This window comes from Saccopteryx leptura, chromosome 12 (genome assembly GCF_036850995.1).
Source record: "Saccopteryx leptura isolate mSacLep1 chromosome 12, mSacLep1_pri_phased_curated, whole genome shotgun sequence".
Lineage (NCBI taxonomy): Eukaryota > Metazoa > Chordata > Mammalia > Chiroptera > Emballonuridae > Saccopteryx > Saccopteryx leptura.
In genome coordinates this window covers 28488416-28509905 of record NC_089514.1, presented here as the reverse complement: position 1 = coordinate 28509905, position 21490 = coordinate 28488416, and the positions used below count along the sequence as shown (strand labels likewise).

The following is a 21490-nucleotide window of genomic DNA, read 5'->3' as shown; positions in this document are numbered from 1 at the left end:
TCATAACCAGAAATTATACTTGATCATACTCTTTTGTTTGTTTATATATTTTTTTCTGAAAGCTCAAGGTTGTCCTTTGCCCAAACAAATATGAGAGGTGGGTTTTGATTTATTGGATGCATGCTAATGTGAGCATAGTACTGGTGCTGCCTCTTAGGTACTGGGTTTGAGGTGCTGGAGTCTATGATCAGATTGATAGTAAACACAATTAAGTATGTGTCCTTAATTCTATGTTGACTTCAGTATGCTCAATTTCAGGATTAATTCTTTCTTGTTTTTTGAAGTAAAATATCCAGCATTTTTATGGGGCTATTTTCCTCAGTTAAATGTACGTTAAATATCTCATCTAGATAATAAATGTTTGTGTCAGCAACTATTGTCGTCTCACCAGATTTCATATTGCTACATTTTCATGGTACCCTCAGGTAGCAAAGTAAATCAACTGCTCAGACAAATGAGCAGTTCAATTCCTTTGAAAAGTCAGTATTGTAGAGTGCCCACTGAATGAAGAATTTTTCCCTCTGTGACTTGGGATAAGACAAATAATTTAATGACTGGTCTGCCCTTGGTGAGACTACAATAGAATGAGGGAAAGAGGAAGACCCCCCAAATAGTAACAGCTCTGAGTCGAATCATGACTCAGTAGCAGACATTTCACACACATCTCATTTACCTCTGGTATCAGCCTTATGAATTATATTATTAACGGCTTTCATTGTGCAGATGAGAAATCTTGAGCTCAGAGAGGTTGGCCATCTCGCTCGCGATCACACTGACAGCAGAACTTGAACTTGTGACTCTCTAACTTTTAAGCAGGGTATCTATCCTTTCAGACTGCAAAAATTCATTATAAGAAGGCAAAAATGCCAAAGTTGCTGATTAATTCCCAACAAAGTGATTTGAGAAGGTTATATAGAATCATGATTTGAAGGCAACTAGAGTTTTGGAAAAGTAAACACATTAGATGAGCGTGTTCAGGAGAACATTGTAGATCATGAAAATGGCAGATTTGTAATCCACTATTGAACACAATAGACTGCAGGGGTAGGTAGGGCAGTAAACAGGGACAGTCAGTTGAGGTGAGAGATGAAGGAAGATGTGTCCCCGAATTAGGAGCGTTACTAGGACTTGAAATTCTGATTAGAAAATTTAGCCCTGGGCACTTAAAATGGGATTGACATATGCATATTGAGATGATGTTGTCTTAGGGTGCTGAGCACTGATGGGGTTTATGTGGTGTAGACAACAAAGGGGGAAAGCAGAGACGGAGAAGGACCCGCATCTCTAGGTGCTTAAAAAACTCAAATTATTCTTTAAAACTTTCCTACAGTAGTAAAGCAATATGAGCATCATGTAAAGTTTAGCTACCTCTTTTCAATACCACATACCCCAAACATCAGGAAGTCCTGTTGTGTCATTTCCCCTTTAGGGCAGCCCACAATATAGCTTTATCTAGACTTCTTTTTTTTAATTTTTATTTATTTATTTTTTATTTATTCATTTTAGAGAGGAGAGGGAGAGAGAGAGAGAGAGAGAGAGAGAGAGAACAAGAGAGAGAGAGAGGAGAGACAGAGAGAGAAAAGGGGGGGAGGAGCTGGAAGCATCAACTCCCATATGTGCCTCGACCAGGCAAGCCCAGGGTTTCGAACCGGTGACCTCAGCATTTCCAGGTCGACGCTTTATCCACTGCGCCACCACAGGTCAGGCCTATCTAGACTACTTTGTGTAAAAAGTACTGTAGAAGGAATTTCACTAATATAATTTTTTCAAACCCTGAACTCTGGGATTAGTATTAATGGAGCCACGGGGGAATAAAAACACCAATATTGTTTCAGAATCTCATGCAAAGATCAACTTAAAAAATATTGATTTACAAAATTTATAATTAAATCTATAATCAAGTACAGTAGATTTTGGTTGATTGTATCAGCAATAATTCCAAGGAATTCTACATATGCACTACAGAGGAGTAAATATTAAAATATTAAGGGATCTTTTAAAAAGTGTGAAAAGTAGGTCTCTGTGCTTTTTGCCTTTTAGCCATTTTTAATGCCTTGGCTTTTGGACTTACCTGGGTACTATTGAGATAGATATATTTGTGTTTTCAGGCTGATGAAGGGTGAAGGGTTACTGATTGAAAAAGAGGGTGGATATGTAGCTAGTATACACCAATGTTAAAATATTTAAATACTTTATACTAATTGGGAAATAGCCACTGTCTGAGCCAATGGAATATTCCGCTTTCCCCACCCCCACTGCTACTCTGGGTTCTATTGATAGACCTTTTCTTGGGATAATTTCCTCACCTCCAGAAGATCCAGCATCTGAAAAGATGACAAGCACAACAGGAAGGCTCCAGGACACTGCCTTGGTTCCCAGCATTTTATCCTCTAATTATCCAATTGTTGACCATTGAACATGCTGAAGTAATTGGTTGAATATGACTGGAAATGTGTCCGTTCCTTCTCCTACTCAACTTTCCCTATTCCTTCATTTTTCTTCTTCTATTTTTCTTTCCCTCACAGGTTCCCAAAGGAGCATCAATGCATGACTGTGAATAATAGATCCTTCCTCTTGAATTAGGAATGCTTCCATCATACTATTTCCTAATTTTTTGTCCTATTTTGTGCTACTAACTGTGAATATGATAGAATAATGACAAATGTTTGTGTTTTACAACATTTATAGATAGTTTGTTGTTTAATAATTTCTTTTTTTTTATTCATTTTTTTAGAGAGGAGAGGGAGAGACAGAGAGAGAGAGAGAGAGAGAGAGAGAGAGGAGAGACAGAGAGAAAGAAGGGGGGGAGGAGCTGGAAGCATCAACTCCCATATGTGCCTTGACCAGACCAGCCCAGGGTTTCAAACCGGCGACCTCAGCATTTCCAGGTCAAAGCTTTATCCACTGCGCCACCACAGGTCAGGCTCTAGTTTGTGTGTGTGTGTGTGTGTGTGTGTGTGTGTGTGTGTGTGTGTGTGTGTGACAGTCAAAGAGAAGGGAATAGATCGGGACAGAAAGACAGGAAGGGAGAGATGAAGAGCATCAATTCTTCCTTGTGGCACCTTAGTTGTTCATTGATTGCTTTCTCATATGTTACTGGGGGGCTACAGACAGCAGAGCGAGTAACCCCTTGCTTGATCAAGCCAGTGACTATGAGGTCTTGTCTATGAGCCCATGCTCAGGACAGCGACCCCGCTCAAGCTGGAGGAGCCAATGCTCAAGCCAGCAACCTCGGAATTTCAAACCTGGGTCCTCCGAGTCCCAGTTCAATACTCTATCCACTGTACCACCACGTGGTCAGGCTTTTAATCTAGTTTTAACTGACTTTGAGAGTAATAAATTCTAGATTTCTCTAGTAAATATCAGACCATAAATTTTAAAAATGGGGTTGGGTTGCGTATACATGTACGTGTGTGTGAATATACAAAAATCATATTGATATGAGTGTGTATACAGACACACACACATATATACAAAGTCATTTTGGCTTGATGTTTATGGGTTTAAAAAGTCATAACTATTAATGTATTTCTTGCACAATATTTCTTTAGATGCTTATAACATTCCTTATGACGTGGCAATATTCTTTCTTTGCATTTCTGCTTGAAATGCACCTGCTTCTCTCAAAACAGTATTTATGCAGTCATACTTAAAGTGAAAAGGAGATCTTTCTTTCTTTACACATATTATATGTAAAGCAGGCTTGAACTCAGCTTTTGATTAAAATGTACTTGTGTGGCCTTCTAGCTCAGCTTTAATTGTGTTTAAAATTCCTTTCTGCACCTGTGCTGAAGATTGCAAACCAATATTAATAAAGTAGGCTTAGAGCAGTGTAGCACCTGAGCAATAGGTTCTTGACAAAAGTTATTTACTTAACTAGAGTTTCATTTCAAAGTTGACATGTCTCTGTGCTACTTAAATAAAGCACTCATCTGAAAACTCTGTTAGACATTTTAACCCAATTTAATTTATTCCCGAAAGTTTAATCCCCTGCTGAAAAGAGTAGTTGCAAATTTCCCAGAGTCATAATCCACTGAAGTGAAAAATGTGTAATGACATCATAGGTACTGAGCTTCAAGAGTTTAGTTAAAAATCTTCAAAATGGAAAACGGGGGGCAAGAGTTAATAGGATATTTTACATAGTTCTATTTCAATTCGACTCCAAATCTTTCTAAAGTCACTTGCATCTCTACCATTAAAGCTGTATGAAATGAGCTACTTAGATGTCTCCAGGGAGTAGGAAAAAAAAACAACACCACTTAAATTTTAAACCATAAAAGCAAATCTCTTCTGAGCTTTGACGTTTAAGTGGCTCATTCAGTCATTCCACATTTGTAATCACATCAACCAAACAAAACAAATACTAAATGCCAAGCAGCCACAGTGTGCTACCCAACTGAGAGGGGAAACAGACCCCAGTGCACAACACAGTGTTTGGCATCTGCATCAACCCAGACTACAGTTAATTGTGTAACAGACGTCTCTTTATTGGTTATTGAAATATTTTTCGTCTGACTGCCAGGGAGTGATGATAAAAACAGAGGAGGAGGGAAAATAAAATTTGAATTGACTTTGTTTTTGGCACAATAGAGAGCATTTTGGTCCTCTTTATAGTCTCCTAAAAATCTAATTATTCATTTGGCAGATACACCTTATAGCACAACTGGATAGTTGTTTTAAATATGCAAAGCACAGATTTTAGATTAAATGGGAGATCATGTCCACTGTATAACCTGTCGAGTCAGTTCCTGTTTGGCCTGGTTACAGAAATATTGCTTCATGGTTCAGTGCTCAGACACGATGATGGCTCGAGGCCAGCAAAGGTGTCTCGACATAATCGAAAGTAAGGGTTTCTATGGAACTCTAATGGGATTCTCTGTAAAGAATAGATAAAAAATGTCATGGCTTGATGGTACAACTCTCATGGGGACATCGGGTGGTATTTCTCTCTCTTATGTCATTAATAAAAAAAGAAAGAAAATATCTATAGTTTTTTTTGTAAAGTAATAATTTTATATTCTAAAACTAAGATTATTAGTGAAAATTATATTATGTTTGGGGTATTATCGTTTAAAAAAGTTAGTAGTTCTCTGGTTGCCAGACTGACTTGGAAAGTCACCATGTAGGCAATTCCCATGGCCAAGGCATCTGCCTGAAGAACTGGGACGTGAGCCCGTGGCCTCGCTCCAGAGTCCATACTTTGTCACTATGCCAAGATACCTAAAATGTGCATTTTTTCTACATGAACTTAAATTATGGAAATTAAATTCTTTCATATAAAGTTAACTGTGTGAATCAATATAGCCATCTTGATGAGTCAAAATAAACCAAATTAAAGCAAGTATTGTAAACATCTACCATTTATTGAGAAGCAACATTTATCTACATTGTCTCTAATTCTCAAAATGATACTGGAGCAATGGTATTACTATCTCTAATATATAATAAGGTTTGAGTTGAAGTTTAAGAGATTATGACTTCAAAATTGTCCTTTGACTGTGAAGCACCTGCTGGATAGATAGTTGAGTGTCTGTGTTCCTGAGCATCTGGTACTTAATGAACAATGTGATGGGCTAGCCAGCACTTTCTGGGGGAAAGATGATTCAAGTTATACCTGAAGTTCTACATCCACGGTTGAAGCAAGAGGACACCTCTACTTGGTCAAGGTCAATTGGCTCACGGCCATTAAGTGGCTGAATCACCATGTATAGTCTTGTTAAATAGCAATAGATATACAACGAGCTTTCTTTTGATAACAGCAGAACAATCTAGGATTTTAAGTCAGAGCCTGAATGTTGCTTCCTGAATGTGTGATTCTAAGAAAATCTCTTTGCCATTGGGCCTTCATTTCCTTCAATCTGTCATTGAGTTATTGGTATCTACATTCCAGGGATGCTATTGGAGATTAATCTACTCACATAACATGTTAATATTAAACACTGCAAAAATATTATTTACAAAATCTTTCAGATTAAAACAAAATATTGTCAGCCTTAAACTGATAAGTTCAGTTAACTGAGAAAATATGTTTTTAAATTAAAAAAATAAATGTTAGCTTCATTTAAACAAAATGTCAACGGAAAAGACCACAAAATGACAAAATTTAATGAGTTTTTTATTAAAACAATAAAACATGTGTCTGTAATACAAAGTAATTACCTGTAAAATAATTTTAAATAGTCTGACTTATAAGGCTATAATTCAGCAGAGTACAATGGTTTCCTCTCTACAACTACTCAAAGCACTGCTTTCTTCACCCTCAAATCAAGGAGCACTCTTTCCCCTCTATCATCTTTAACAATCAAACTCTCTAGACCTTTTTTATCAAATGATTTGCAGTACACATTAGACAAACCCACAAGGAGGAGCATTTGACAAATTAACTAGCCTATAATCTTTACATTTTACAAAAATGTAAGGGATAAGAATTAGAAAGAAAGGTTTCCAAAGGGTCATGACAACTTAATGCAATACACAGCACAGGATTAAATCCCGAATGAGAAAAAGTAGTTAAGTAGAAAGGGTATTATTAGAACATAGATGACATTTGATATCGATTATAGATTCAATTATAGTATCTATCAGATTAAAATTTCTGATTTTGATAGCTATATTATGGTTATATAAAGAATGTAATTTTTTCTAGGAACTACTCCAGAACCACTTTAAGGGTAAGTGGTCATGATGTATCCAATTTACTTTGAAATTGAAAAAAGCCTGTATACATATATATGTATGTGCATGCATACATACAAGAAGGGAAATGCAATAAAGCAACTTGTGATCAGGTGGAACTGATTGTTGAATCTACATAAAGAGTATATGTATGTTCCTTGTGACTTGCTCTAAGATGGAAATTATATCAAAGTTTTAAAATTACAAAAATATGTAAACAGAAATACTATTTTCTGGGCAGATTCAAATTAAGAGGGATCATCCTTGCAGTCTGTCTGAAGAACCAAGATTACTTAGCACAAGATCATTTCACTTAGAAATGCATGTCATTACTGTTTAAAACTAACTGCCACTTTGAAGAAAACATAAATCTCACACCTTCCTTTAACCTTACATCAATCTATGACATAAATATTTTGATTAGATGCAAATCGATGATACTTGTGGAATATGCTCTTTAATACTGTACACATTTCAATACCACCTTGTCAATTCTGACGTGATTCTCAGCACACATGGCAGCTCATTGTTCTCTGGTTTCCACTGAGTGCTCTCTGTTGGGAACACTGGCTTTCCTGGCTCTCAGCAGGAGGGTGGCCCCCAAATACCCTTGTCCGTTAGATAGTGAAAAGGACTGTTGCAAGTTTTCTAGAAAGAACAAACATGCAGATGGACTTGAAGTAAAATGACTGCCTTGAGGTGATTTTTGAAAATTTTAAAAATCCTCATTACTTTACCTGACAGACTTCGGCTTCAACTTAGTAGTTTTTTTGTTTTTTTTTACAAGTCTTCTAAAAATAGAGATGAACAAAGCTTTTGGAGACGAATATATATCACTTTCTCTTCTCAAGAGTGAAGAATAATTATTCTCTCTGTGTTATAATTTGCTTCCATGATAACCAGTAATGTTGTTTCCCTCATTTTGATTCTCTGGTCCTTCAGAGCAGTTATGTCTTGGAAGGTCTGAGTATAGGATTGTGTACATGGTTAACAGAGGGGACCCTAAGCTGTCACTGCGATGCTCCGTAAGTGACTCAGCATTGACGAATGCTGCCAAATTTTCATATCCCTTTCTTCTGCAAAATGAAAAGACTCTTTAGAAATGATGAGCCAGTTTCTTATTTTGAAGTAATTTCCGGAGCTTTGGTTAACCCTGAAGCAGACATCAAGTACCAACTCTCAATAAAAGGAAACTTAAATGCCAGAAAACCTTCACTCAGCTTTAACACTGCCCCTCACCATCTTGGGAACTTTAGGTGAATGATTTCAGCTCTATGGGACTCACCATCCTAACTTATAAAATAATTTCCAAGGTCCCTTTTAGCTTCAGATGTTTTATAATTCCAATTCAAAGCAGTCATAGACTTTCTCTCTACAGGCACACAGCAGAAATGTGACAGTCATACTGTATTTATTTATACTCTATCACTCTAGAGGAATACCAAAAAATGCCTTTAAGACTCGTATATTTAATAATGTTTAAATTTGCACCGTTAATGGACAACTTTACAGCTCAGTTCTGAACCTTTGTAAACACATCCATAAAACTGGTTGTATTACTTCACATTTATGAAATCCCCCACTGCATTTTTTAAGCAAATGGCCACTTATGCAAAGAAATAGCATAACATACGCCTAACTGCCTATTACAAAGCAATTACTATTTGTCAATAAAAATGTCCACTTGAATAGTACAAAGAAAATGCCCTGGAAAGTCTTGTTGGAGAAACCTGTTTGTAGATACCCATATGCATTTTCTTTTATTACAGTCTTAGGATAAAATTTCTGGAAATTCAAAAAAAAAAAATCCAGAGGATAGCACTAACCCTTTCGCCACTTGAGAGACTACACTTATTATTTCATTAAGCATTTCTGATGTTTGCCAAATCTCCAATGTACAGTTATGTTCGTATAGGCATTTTTGTTCTATTCACTTTTCACGTTTATTTGGAGATGCTTAGTGTAACATTCCTGACTGGTTACAATGGCCTAGAGCAGTCACTCACTTGTAGTATATCGTCTTTTCTCTTGCATCACTGTGCATGTTTACAGAATTACACAAAGTCTCCATGTAGGCTTGCAATATAAACACATTTATCTATGCAAGAAAATGAGGTGTTTATCTGTGGTTGGAGCCAGCTTATCTACAAAAGGATATCATTATGTGTGAGGAGGCCATCCATTCAAACATGAATTTATTCATTCAGTTAATATTTGTAGAGCACCTACTTGGAACCTGGCATTTTATAAAGTGTAGTAAACAAAAATCCTGACCAATGTATTAGATGGCGCCACCATGAAGATGACAATTTCAGGGAAATAATATGGATAGATGGGCGGTAAATAAATATAGATAGAGGTAATAGAATTACTTTTATGAACAAATAGTACAGGTTGCTCTAAGAGGATCAACCATTATGTGAAAAAGAAGTTTAAGCTGGGCTAGAGAATGAGTAGGAATCAGCTAAGTGAATGGGAATGGGTAGGAAGGATTCCAGGATGGGGAAGCAGCCTGTGCAAAGGCCCTGAAGTCAGATGAAAGGGAACATATAGAAAAGTCTACTTTAACAGAACTTGGAGGCCAAAGAGAAGAGTAGCCAAGATGAGGCTGGAGAGGTAGAAATATGTTGTGTTGACCTAGACTATTCCCTAAATGCATAAATTTAAATACATTATCCTTGAACATCTCCTCTGTCAGGAATCAAAGCCTCAACTACAGCTGCTCTAGTTGGCTATGACTTCTGAGGTAGTTCCTTGAGCAATAGCAGTTTTTTCCTGCTCTCTGCAGCCCAGAGAAGTGTCTTCCAGGGTCTTCATGAGTCAGCAGTTACCACCAAGGTTACTACTGGTCTGTCTTTCCTCAAAGAGTTCTGGGGCCCTTGGTGACACAATTCTGTCTGACTTCAGAACCACTAATAGAGGCAACTGTCAGATGCCCTAGCTGTGCCCTCTAGTGGGAGCCTGAGTATTGCCCTGCTCAAGAGCTGGGTAAATCAGCTTCTCCAAATTTGCAAATAAGCGTGAGAAAAGACAAACCCTGGAAGGAAGTTCTACCCTAACAGCGTCCTCTTGCGGTTTCCTGTGATAGCTTCAACCCACGTGTTCACAGCAGCCCAACCCGCTAAAACTTCAGTAAGTCATTTTAGAGTCCATTAAAAACCAAGGGGATCTCAGAGCTCGGACTAGCACATATTTTCATCCAACTTCTCTCTGTGACTGAATTCCCTTAAAGCATCTGCAGTATTTGGGGTCTGTTTGCTTCATTTTTTAGATTCACCTCCATTTATACTATAATCGTTGGTTGAATATCCTTCTTTGATTTAGGGAAACTGTTTACTTAATTCCCTCCATAACAAAAAGAAAAAAGTCTTTCTTTTTGAGCCCCAGGCACATCATCCAGTTTTATATCTGATGAGCTTATAGCCACAGCACCTAAATCCAGGAGTCATCATGTTGCTTGTCTATGAGACCTTTCTGCGTGCACATCCTTTTATCTTGACACCTAGCTTGTTGGTGGGAGATTCCACATGCCACGCTTTAAGACATGAGGAACAGAGGAGAGGGTGGCATCAAGACCCAAGTGAGATCCAGCTCAGACTGGTGGACAGCAGGTATATCTGGCTCCAAAGCTGGCGGTAACTGGATAAGAGATCTGTGGAGGACAGAGTATGTTTACCCAGTTCTAGGAATCCTGCAGGAAAGAAACAGAGGGTCAAAGTATACGGACCAGTTTTCTCATGGGAGGGGCATTAGAAAATAACAGGTTGGTTTAAGAGCTTTCAAGGGAATTATTTTTTCATGGACATAGTTAGTACCTTTGAAGTTCCCTCCGCACATCAGTTGTGTCTTCTCTGAGCTGTGGTTAAGTGCATGTGGGGCCTGATGATCTAGGCTGAATGTGCTTTTATCACATCTTGCTCTGGCTAGGCCATGACCCCGAAATATTTACTTACCCTCTGTCATAACTCACACTCCAGCATCAGCAAGCTTTGATGAAAGAGTGACAGGTCCACTCACTGTACTAGGTTTCATTTCTTCTCAGACCATTGGAGATGCCTCGTGTGGAGGTGCTGCATTGCCGGGATCTCCGTCCTCGCTCACATTTCTGGCTTGTCTGTCTGGCTTGTTGTCCACCCTGCACCCAGGAAGCTCTGAGCAGTGTTCGCGTATGATAGCTTGATCGGAAAGAGGTCCTAGAAGAATTTTTTTGAAACAATTCAGCATCTAAATGACACAGGGATATTCCCTTGCAAACCAGTCTCTATCACTTCAGTTGTGTAATGATTTCTTACTTCGTGTCTTTTGAAAGGTTTCTACATCAACCTCTGGATAATCAAAGGTTACCAAGCATATCGTTTCTAAAAATTTCAGAGTTGTTATTTCCTTAGGAATTTGAGCCCCTATTGGATTAGGTATACTAATATTACTATGCCGTACGTTTTCATATACCATTTCTGTGTATGAGAACATATGTTCAGATAATTTGCTGAAAATAAGGTTAGAAGGTGAGTCAGTCATTCCTCATTTGGCCCATTCTACAGAGCTATGTGTTTTGTTTGACCTTAAGATGCTATAAATTTCCACTAGCATCTACATAACAAGACTTATTGTGGACAGACAGTCACTCATATTTATCTCTGATTCAGAAGGAAAGACCCTGGCTCTAACCCAGCTATTCCTATGTTTGTCACATTTCTCTTTTCCTTAAAGATGCCTAGATTTGCAGATACATTGAAATCTCTTTATCAGTAATAAAAGAATGATGCCAAAGTGGCGTTGTTTCCGCTAAGAAATAGTGTTTCAACATGTTATTTTAAACATTTTGTTTATTATTATAATTACATACCCTAGGGCCCTCATATGACATTCTCCTCACACATTTTTAAATGAAAGTAATATAAAATACTAACAACAACAACAAAATCAAAAGTAACATTTGTAATGCAAACCTGGGTAATCTGTAATTATGTTTTGAGAGAATGAATTAAGTAGGGCTGTATGGAATAATAATTCTTAATTTCTCATCAATATTGCCTGTATATAAAAATTGATGTGTATATTTATATGTTTACAAAGTGAGTATGGGGGGCAATATTTTCATAGGCCAAAAAGTTTAATTTCTTAGTAGCAGAAACAATAGGTATGGTTTTTCACAAGGCATATTCCCGTGTGCCCCTGCCTCCCCTGCCCTATGGTTAAAAAACCAAGACCATTTTCATTAAGAGTACCTATGGGGAAAATGAATAAAAGGAAAATCTAATTATTATGCTTGTACAAACTTGTGAGAAGCTCAATTATCCATGACTCAGAACCAGTCTCCAATGCAATAATGTGTAGAACAGTCTCTATGTTCAAAGTAAACCATCCTTCATGGGATCATAAGAGCTTGTGGGATAAACACCTAAAATTCTTAGCTTTCGGTGGATACTTCAAACTGGTAGAAACATACCATGTTTCTAGTTCTTGAGGATGACATTCAATCAATGTCCAGGCTAGTCAGAATGTCTTCTCCTGCCTGACATATGGTGGTGCAGTGGATAAAGCGTCAACATGGAAACACTGGGGTTGCCGGTTCAAAACCCTGGCTTGCCTGGTCAAGGCACATATGGGAGTTGATGCTTCCTGCTTCTCCCCCTTCTCTCTCTCTCTTTCTCTCTCTCTCCCCCCTCCTCTCTAAAATAAAATAAAAACAAAAAAAATAGAATGTCTTCTCCTAAAGTTGTTATGTTAAAGAGAAATTATCACCCACATTTGCCAGTACTGATTTGTAACAATCATTGGGGTTCTCCTACCACCATGTTCTGTGAAAGATGACCATAGAGTTGTTACAGTTATACTAACTTTTATCTAAGTTTGTTTGGATCATTTGGGCAGATGTAATGTCACCAGTCAGAAGACAGGAAGAGAATGGCAGTGTGGCTTCTGAAAGCCTTCCTTTCTTTTTCTTTCAGGGTTCCATAACCTAGCTAAGCACCATTGCTTTCATATGTTGAACTCATACTATTTTCCGCATTTTATATGTCAAACCTTTTATTTTATCTCAATGAAAATTCAATGACTGAAGTGTCATCTTTACTTGGAAACTGAAGAAAACGTGGCCAGAAGTGGGTATCTGTGACAGAGTAGCAGATTTTGGATTTAACCCTGTGGTCTTTAATGCAAAGCCCGTTCTCTGAGTTTCTATGCAATACAGCCTTCCAGCACTTACTGGGTTAAGGGAGAGGCAGGGAATTTCTTTTCTGCGTTTCCATTGTTAATGCAACATTGATGTTCCTGGAGCACTGCTTTGTAGCAGAAAAAAAGAAAAGATGTATTTTTGATGTATTAAAACACTAACCCATTTCCTCTCGCTTATCATATAATACAGGCACTCCAGAACTGTCAATGAAGTGCAGCCTCTGAGCTTGAAAGAGAGAAATCTCTGAGGGCCATATGTCCTCCCTCCCAAATCTTGATTGTGACTAAAGAATCAACAAACTTTCAGTATTGAAATAGATGTACTAAAAATATAAACCATACAGGCAATTTATTGAGTGCTTACTCTATGCTAGGTACTCCCACCCCCAAGTTAAAAAAATGGCATAATATAGAAAACACATCCTTGAAAGAATTTATAGTCTTCTTGAGGAAACTTTGTATCTGCATGTTTTCCTCTATACTAGTTAAGAAAGGGACCAGTGAAAGCATGGGCACACGTAGCCCACCTTGTAAGACTTTATAGTGCCCAAAGAGGATATCATAAAATTGCAGCAAGAGAAATATAAGATGTAACAAAGTGAATGAAAAGATGACTAGATATCATACCCAGGGTAAGCTTATGGCCAATAAAGATATTTTTTGGCATGAACAACTCATACAGTTTATCCCCTGTGAACTCTTTCTAAAGGAATCACGCAAATCGTATACACCCATAAAAATGAAAATCCAACTCAAGAGAAGGAAATGAGGCATCTGAATCAACAATGAGCAGAAAAACCAATGGAATCAAGGCTGAAAAATAACTGCGGGCAACCTGACTATGGGAAAATGTAATAATTAAGGATCTATCACAAAAGGAATACAAAAAGGGGAAATGTGATACATTCATATTACAGGATTCTATATTCCCATTTAGTAAAGATGATATTGATTGGGAACCTATAAGATGAAATTCATAAAATATGACCCTCTTTAGGTAATATATTTATATATGAAAAAAGTGCTGAAAATATTTAGAAATGAAGTATTGATAAAATTTACATCTGGACAGATGGGCTGATGATGAAGACGGGTTTTTATGTTTTACTTCACATCCTATAATGCTTTGATAGGCATGTATGACTGTAGGACTGCAAGATTAAAAGGACATACTCTCTGGAGTAACTAAGAAGTAGCTCTTTTCCTTACCAGCAGGGATCTTTGATAAGCTTCTTTTGAGCTTTGGTATTCCCATGTGTAAGCTGAAGATAACAATATTGACCTTAAAGTTTGTGTGTGTGTGTGTTTGTGTGTGTGTGCGCGCGCGTGCGTGTGTGTGTGTGTGTGTGAGAGAGAGAGAGAGAGAGAGAGGGAGGGAGATATGTAGGTAGCAGCTAGGTAGGTAGGTAGATAGATAGATGATAGATAGATAGATAGATAGATAGATAGATAGATAGATTTAGAATAAAATCAAAGCCATGTGTAAAATGCTAATTACAATGTCTGTAACACAGTATGCCCTTAACCAGTAGCAGTTAATAGAATGCAACATATATTCAACACAGTGAATCATGAAACTGGCAAAATGATGTTGTAATCACAGGGCAAAGCCATTTTGTTGATTAGTTATTCACTGATGAAAGATATTACTTAAGCATCAGGTTGTTTAACACTTTTATTTGGCTTCAAGTATTCATCTAGTTGATGGAATAAAAACATAATTTTCAAAGCAATTTGAGATTATTTATACTGAACAGTAATAGATCAACAGTAAAATGTGCAGGTTGGTAGAAATTAGAAGGCACCTTATTGCCCTTTTATATAGTGAAGTGCACAAACATCTGGCTATACCGCTTATTGGAGATTGTATAGGTGAAACCATGTAATTTTTATATAATTGAGGTGGCAATGAAGTTGAGGAGTGGTTAATGTCCAAAAGTGGTGTCTTTCAACAATATTTTAAAGGCTAACATGTTGATGTTATGATTATAAACCTATATTAAAGATATTAGAGAAAACAATGTGAAAGTGTGGTCCTAGGACATATACAGGAATTAGGTCCAAGAATGGCAAGTCTAGGTGCTCACACTCCCAACATCCATGGTGGGTAATCTTTTCTCCATAGTCCTGCCCCAGACATGCTCCCTTTGTCTACAACCCTGCCTTTGTTTATGGCTGAGAGAAATAACCTTTCTCTTTATACCTGGTTAGCAGGTTTTCAAAATAAACATATACTTTAAAATGTATATACCTCATCACGTTAAGGATTTTTATTTTTGGCATTTCTAAAACAATGAGACAACACATACGATTTGTGGAAATGGTATCACTGAATCAGTGAGCCAGCTCCTTTCAAAGGGGCATTGGCCACTTTTGACGTAAAACATTACATTCAGTTAGGATGTATGGTATATTTGGTGTCTTCATTATTATATTATAAGAAAAATTATCATTAATTGTATTAAAGGGTTAATGACGCTTTGCCCTTTTGGAGTGGCATTCATTTGAAGTTGTCAGGTTTTCCTTAGTAGACCTCATTATGCCATATCCCACCCACTTCTGTTATCACTCAAGTGCACTGAGATCTAAGGATCTTTAGGTGACTCTTTTTTTTAACTTTATTTAAAAATTAACTTTAACAGTGTGACATTGATCAATAAGAGTACATAGGTTTCAGGTAAACATTTCTATAGCATTTGAACTGTTGATTATGTTGTATACCCATCACCCAAAGTCAAATTATTTTCCATCACCTTATACATGTCTCTCTTTACTCACTTGCCCTGCCCCAACCCCCTCATCCCCCTCCCTCTAGTAACCACTTCACTTTTATGTATGTCCATCCGTCTCATTTATATATCCTACCTATGTGTGAAATCATACAGTTCTTAGCATTTTCTGATTTACTTATTTCCCTCAGTATAATATTCTCAAGGTCCATTCATGTTTTGGTAAATGTCACTATGTTATTATTTCTTATGGCTGAGTAAGTATTCCACTGTGTATATATATATACCACATCTTCTTTATCCTATCTTCTATCTAGGGACACTTTGGTTGTTTCCATGTCTTAGCCACTGTGTTCACAATGCTGCGATGAACATGGTGCATGTGTTTTTATGTACCAATGTTTTCAAGTTTTTGAAGAAGTTAACCAGTAGAGGGATTGCTGGGTCATATGGTAATTCTTTTCTTGATTTTTTGAGGAATCCTCATACTTTCTTCCATAATGGTTGTACTACTTTACATTCCCACCAACAGTGGATGAGGGTTCCTTTTTCTCTATAGCCTCTCCAATATTTGTTAGTTTACCTGTCTTATTGATAATAGCCAATCTAATAGGTGTGAGGTGGTATCTCATTGTAATTTTGATTTGCATTTCTCGAATAGCTCGTGAACATGGGCATCTTTTCATATATCTGTAGGCCATTTGTATGTCCTTTTGGGAGAAGTGTTTGTTCAGGTCCTCTCCCCATTTTTTTACTGGATTGTTTGCTTGTCTGCTGCTGAACTTTGTGAGTTTTGTATATATTTTGGATAATAACCCCTTATTGGAGCTGTTGTTTGCAAATGTCTCCCATTTGGTTGGCTGCCTATTTGTTTTGCTGTCAGTTTCTTTAGCTGTGCAGGAACTTTTTAGTTTGATACAATCCCATTTATTTATTTTTGCCTTTACATCCCTTGCCTTTGGGGTCAAATTTATAAATTGTTCTCTACAGCCAAGGTCTATGAGTTTAGTACCTATATTCTTTTCTATGTAATTTATTTTTTCAGATTTTATATTTAGGTCTTTGATTCATTTTAAATTAATTTTTTTGCAGAAAGCCAAATTGTAGTCAAGTTTCATTCTTTGCATGTGGCTTTCCAATTTTCCCAGCACCATTTATTGAAGAGGCTTTCTTTTCTGTATTGTGTTTTTTGTTTGTTTGATTGTTTGTTTATTAATTAATTAATTTATTTATTTTTGTGAGAGAAACAGATAGGAACAGACAGACAGGAAGGGAGAGAGATGAGAAGCATCAATTCTTCATTGCGGCACCTTAGTTGTTCATTATTTGCTTTCTTATATGTGCCTTGATGGGTGGCAGGGGAGGCTACAGCCGAGCCAGTGACCTCTTGCTCAAGCTAGCAACCTTTGGGTTTAAACCAGTGACCATGGGGTTATGTCTATGATCTCACACTCAAACCAGTGACCCCACACTCAAGCTGGTGAGCCTGCACTTAAACCAATAACCTCAGAGTTTCGAGTCTGGTTCCTCTGTGCCCCTGGCTGATGCTCTATTTACTGTGTCCCCACCTGGTCAGGCTACATTGTGTGTTGTTGGCTCCTTTGTTGAAGATGATTTGTCTCTATATATGTGGTTTTATTTCTGGGCTCTCAATTCTGTCCTGTTGGTCTGTATATATATTTTTCTGCTAATACCATGCTGTTTTGATAATCATGGCTCTGAAGTATAATTTGAAGTCAGGTAGTATGATACCACCAGCTTTATTCCTTTTCCTCAGGTTTGCTTTGGCTATTTAATTTTTTTTATGGTTTCATATAATAGATCACTCTTATAAAGAAATTCTTTTAATATGTTTATAAAATCAGTGGTACAGGGTATTCTGGGTGAACCATAAGGTTTTCTTTTACAATGATATTGTTTATTCAGTAGGGCTCAAAATGTATTTCAATTTTATGTGTATAGTTATTAGTTTCAAAGATGAAAGTTTTTAAGATGTACAGCAGAATGAGAGAATGAAAATGGCAATTAATTCCTGATTGCATCTGGGGGCAGATATATTAGCTAGTTGTTCTTTCCTCTCATTGTGCGATTTTGCGTTATCTCTTTGCTGCTATCCAAAGTAGCTTTAATAAAGTGGTTTCAAAAGTCAAGGGGCTTCTTTTTAAGTTCTTTTTCTTGGATTTTTTTTTCCTGAAGTTGGAAACGGGGAGGCAGTCAGACAGACTCCTGCATGCGCCCAACCGGGATTCACCCGGCATGCCCACCAGGGGGCGATGCTCTTCCTATCTTGAGGCATCGCTCTGCCACAATCAGAGCTATTCTAGTGCCTGAGGTAGAGGCCACAGAGCCATCCTCAGCGCCCCGGCAAATTTTGCTCCAATGGAGCCTCGGCTGTGGGAGGGGAAGAGAGAGACAGAGAGGAAGGGGGGGGGTGGAGAAGCAGATGGGTGCTTCTCCTGTGTGCCCTGGCTGGGAATCGAACCTGGGACTCCCACACACCAGGCCGACACTCTACTACTGAGCAAACTGGCCAGGGCCTTTTTCTTGGAATTTAAGTGTCACCCATGCTTGCCTTTCTTCTCCTCCTTTTCTTTTAGTTTCTGTACTATTATTTTTCTTCAGTTTTTCTTTTTTGTCCCTACCTAGCCTGGCACTTCTTCTGCCTGTCCTTAAAGTATGGACATTTCTTAAATGTTGTCACCAGGTTTCTTCTTTATCTCCATGCTCTGTCTACATGGTACCATCCACTCATACTACCAAATCAACATTCCCACCCTCTCATTTCTCCAGACCTTTGGACCCATCTTACAATTGTTCTTTTAAATAAACGTCATCAGAATGACTTGCAGACCCCTTAATGTTCAATGTCCCTATGAGATTTAATTTTATTTTTCAGCTAACTTGTTACTTTTGTATCCCTTACAGTATAAGCAAACTCATTAACTTTTTCATGTTCCTGCTTAGCCAATAAATCATCAAGTTGAATTAATTCTACCTCTGAAATATCCTGGATAACCATTTCTTTTTCTTTTTCTCTGTCACTGCCTCTGGTCAAGATCATTGCCTTTCTCAAATAAGGTATTGCAATTAGTTATTTAACTGGTCATTCTCTCTTCAAGATCTCTTCCTACCAACCCACCCTTCAAAGTCTATTCAGTGATTGTTCTAGAGCCAGGGCAATCTACTAAAAAATCAAGAGAGAGAACAAAATTTAGTGATTCCTTATTACCTGTAAGACAAAGTTTAAATGCCTTTGCAGAACCTTCACAATTTGATCTTAGCGTACCTTATTCAAGTTCTGTTGAGTTCTTACAAGTTCATTTTCAGTTTCTTCTTCTTATCCATGCTCCCCAAGGCTCAGAAGTGAGGAGCTGTTTTCCAGTCTTATGTTTGACATGTCCTTCTCAATTCAGTTTATTTTTTGAACAGTCTCTGTTCCTTATGCTTAGAAGAATTCCTCTAGTCTACTCTATCTGTTGAACCCCTCAACCTCTTTTATCTCTGAGATCTGAGAATCATCTCTTCTGCTACATCTTCTTGACCTTTGAACTTTGACCATGCCTCCTAGAATGTTGTACATGTTGTTGGGCACATTGCACTGTTATTTGCTTAATTGATTCCCCCATTAGACTGTGAACTTTTTGAGGGTGAAAACTATGTCTCATTTACTTTTTTGTATTCTTGTTATTTAACTCAATATCAGCAGAGTCTCAGTATATAGGTATTGAGTTAATAAAACAACATAAATTGGTGTTGTTTATACTGACAGGATCTGGCAATTTTCCTAAGGACCCTTTCTGGTTATTCATGATTGATCTTCTCTTTTTAGACATTGCCCTGCTCCTCTGCGAATCTATATAGAAGGGAAGGGAAGAGAGAATAAGAATACTAAGATATTGTTGATTACAGCTAAAACCTGCTTTGATTTGTACCCAAACTGAGATGTTCCAGAGACACTGCTGGAAGCCTTTTCCATCATTCCATTGAAGGCAAATAAATCCATTGCATCCTGGAGTTAAACAATTTAATAGCTGAAATTGTGCTCATCCTTTGTTAACTTAAGTTTTACTATCTACTCAACATTTTTTATTTTTTGGTTGTCACAACAGCACTTTCAAGAACATACACTTGTTTAAAATTGTTTGTTTTAGGTTTTAGTTATGTAAAGAAAGATGATTTTAGAAAAAAACATTTTTGCTCTCAAATCCTGTTATAAATAATTCATTTGCATAAGATATCACCAGGTGAAATTTGGAGGATGATAATAGTAATACGAGTGTTGAACACTCAATGTAGTTCAAGTAATGTCTGTCTTTGTGCTATAAAGGGACTATTTTATTTAATTCTCACAGCAGCTCTGGGAAGGGTTTTATTCTCCTACGTTTTAGAAGAGAAAAACAGAAGCAGAAACATGTTAAGCATCTTGCCAGCCTCATACAGCTGTTAAAGATCTCAGCCGGGATTGGGATCCAGGCAGTCTGAATCCAGGGCTCACTCCCATAATCACTACAGCTGTGGAGAATATAATTTACAACTAAATTCCTATTCTACCTGAAAGACAGAGATTTGTCTGCCTGCCACCATCTTACATTCTTTTAAATATGTTGGTTCTTCTTCCCTGAAATCATGTCTCCTACTTTCACATTTATTTTTCTTTCTTCCCCCATATGCTCCTGGTAAATCATACTCTAATTCCCCCTTGCTTCCTTCTTTGGGACGATGTGATGACTACTTTGTGAGCCAGTGCACTGTGGATGTGTCTCAGCACAGCCTCTCTCATTGATCAAGTGTGTTGAAGCTGACATTCAAGTGTCAAGCTGATACTAAATGTATGCCTGTGTTTATTCTTCTTGCCACTCATAGAACAGCAAACTATGTTAGGCCAGGTAAAAATGAGAGAGTAAGATATGCATATATTTTTTAAATGTCTTTTAGATTAGTCCATAAATCTATAGGTTGCATTTAGGGCAGTGCTTATTTAATTAGGTGAGTATATGTTTGGATGTTTGATCAATCAATTAGATTTTCAGTGAAACAAAACAAAATAAACACACACACAGACAGACAAAAAAATAAACACTAAACAAAAGATATGTATATGCCTTAGGTCATTCAGTCCTCATAGCAACCCTATGAAGTGGGCCCCATTGTTACTCTTTATAGATGCAGGAAACTAAGGCAGAGGGAGGGTAAATGACTTGACCAAAGACATACAACTGGGAAGTGGCAGAGCTAAGTATAGGTCCCAGAAAGACTGCTTGACCCTAAAGGTTATGCTCTTACTCCCTAGCAGTTAGGATGGGTCCTCCTAGAATAAGTGCTTGAGTAAAATGCTATTTTCAGGCCAGGGTTGTACGCTACTAACAAGAGGCCTTTGCAGCAGAGTCTACAGAGAGGGCCCTAGAGTGCAGCTTTAATTCCTAGTGGGCCCACGGCTCTCCAGAAATGACCTCTCATTTTGAGAACATTTTGGAAGGAGACTAGAGGGTCCAATGAGGCTGCTGAGTGGTAGCCAGGTTCCTTTCTGAGGCAGGATTCAGCACTGGTTCTGAAGGGGCTATAGTGACTTACTATGAAACGTGACTTGTTCATGGGCAGCAGGGGACTCTCTTCAACAGGCTTCCCTAGAACAGTCAGCGCTACTGTTAAAGGATGTATCTGTATGGGATGGTTTGGTTCCTGTGAGTCCTGACTGTGTTGCCTTCTGTCCTGAGCCTCTGTGTCAGGATCAGAAGTCATTGCTTCAACTTTAGGCCAATGAGGCCATTTATTTATTTATTTACAGAGGGGCTGCTATAATGACAAAGCTTATATAATTATGCAAATGCAGATTTTGCTATTTGATGAATCAAATAGATTTAGAGTTCCTCAAAACCCTAGGCTAGTTAGGGAATCTCATTCTTTCTAAA

At 37.7% G+C, this 21490-nt stretch overlaps 1 protein-coding gene across 1 annotated transcript in view; it reads left to right on the top strand.

Annotated features, from left to right (window-relative positions):
• NXPH1 (neurexophilin 1) overlaps nucleotides 1-21490 on the top strand; it is a 310810-nt gene that overhangs the window by 286613 nt on the left and 2707 nt on the right. The window lies entirely within an intron of this gene.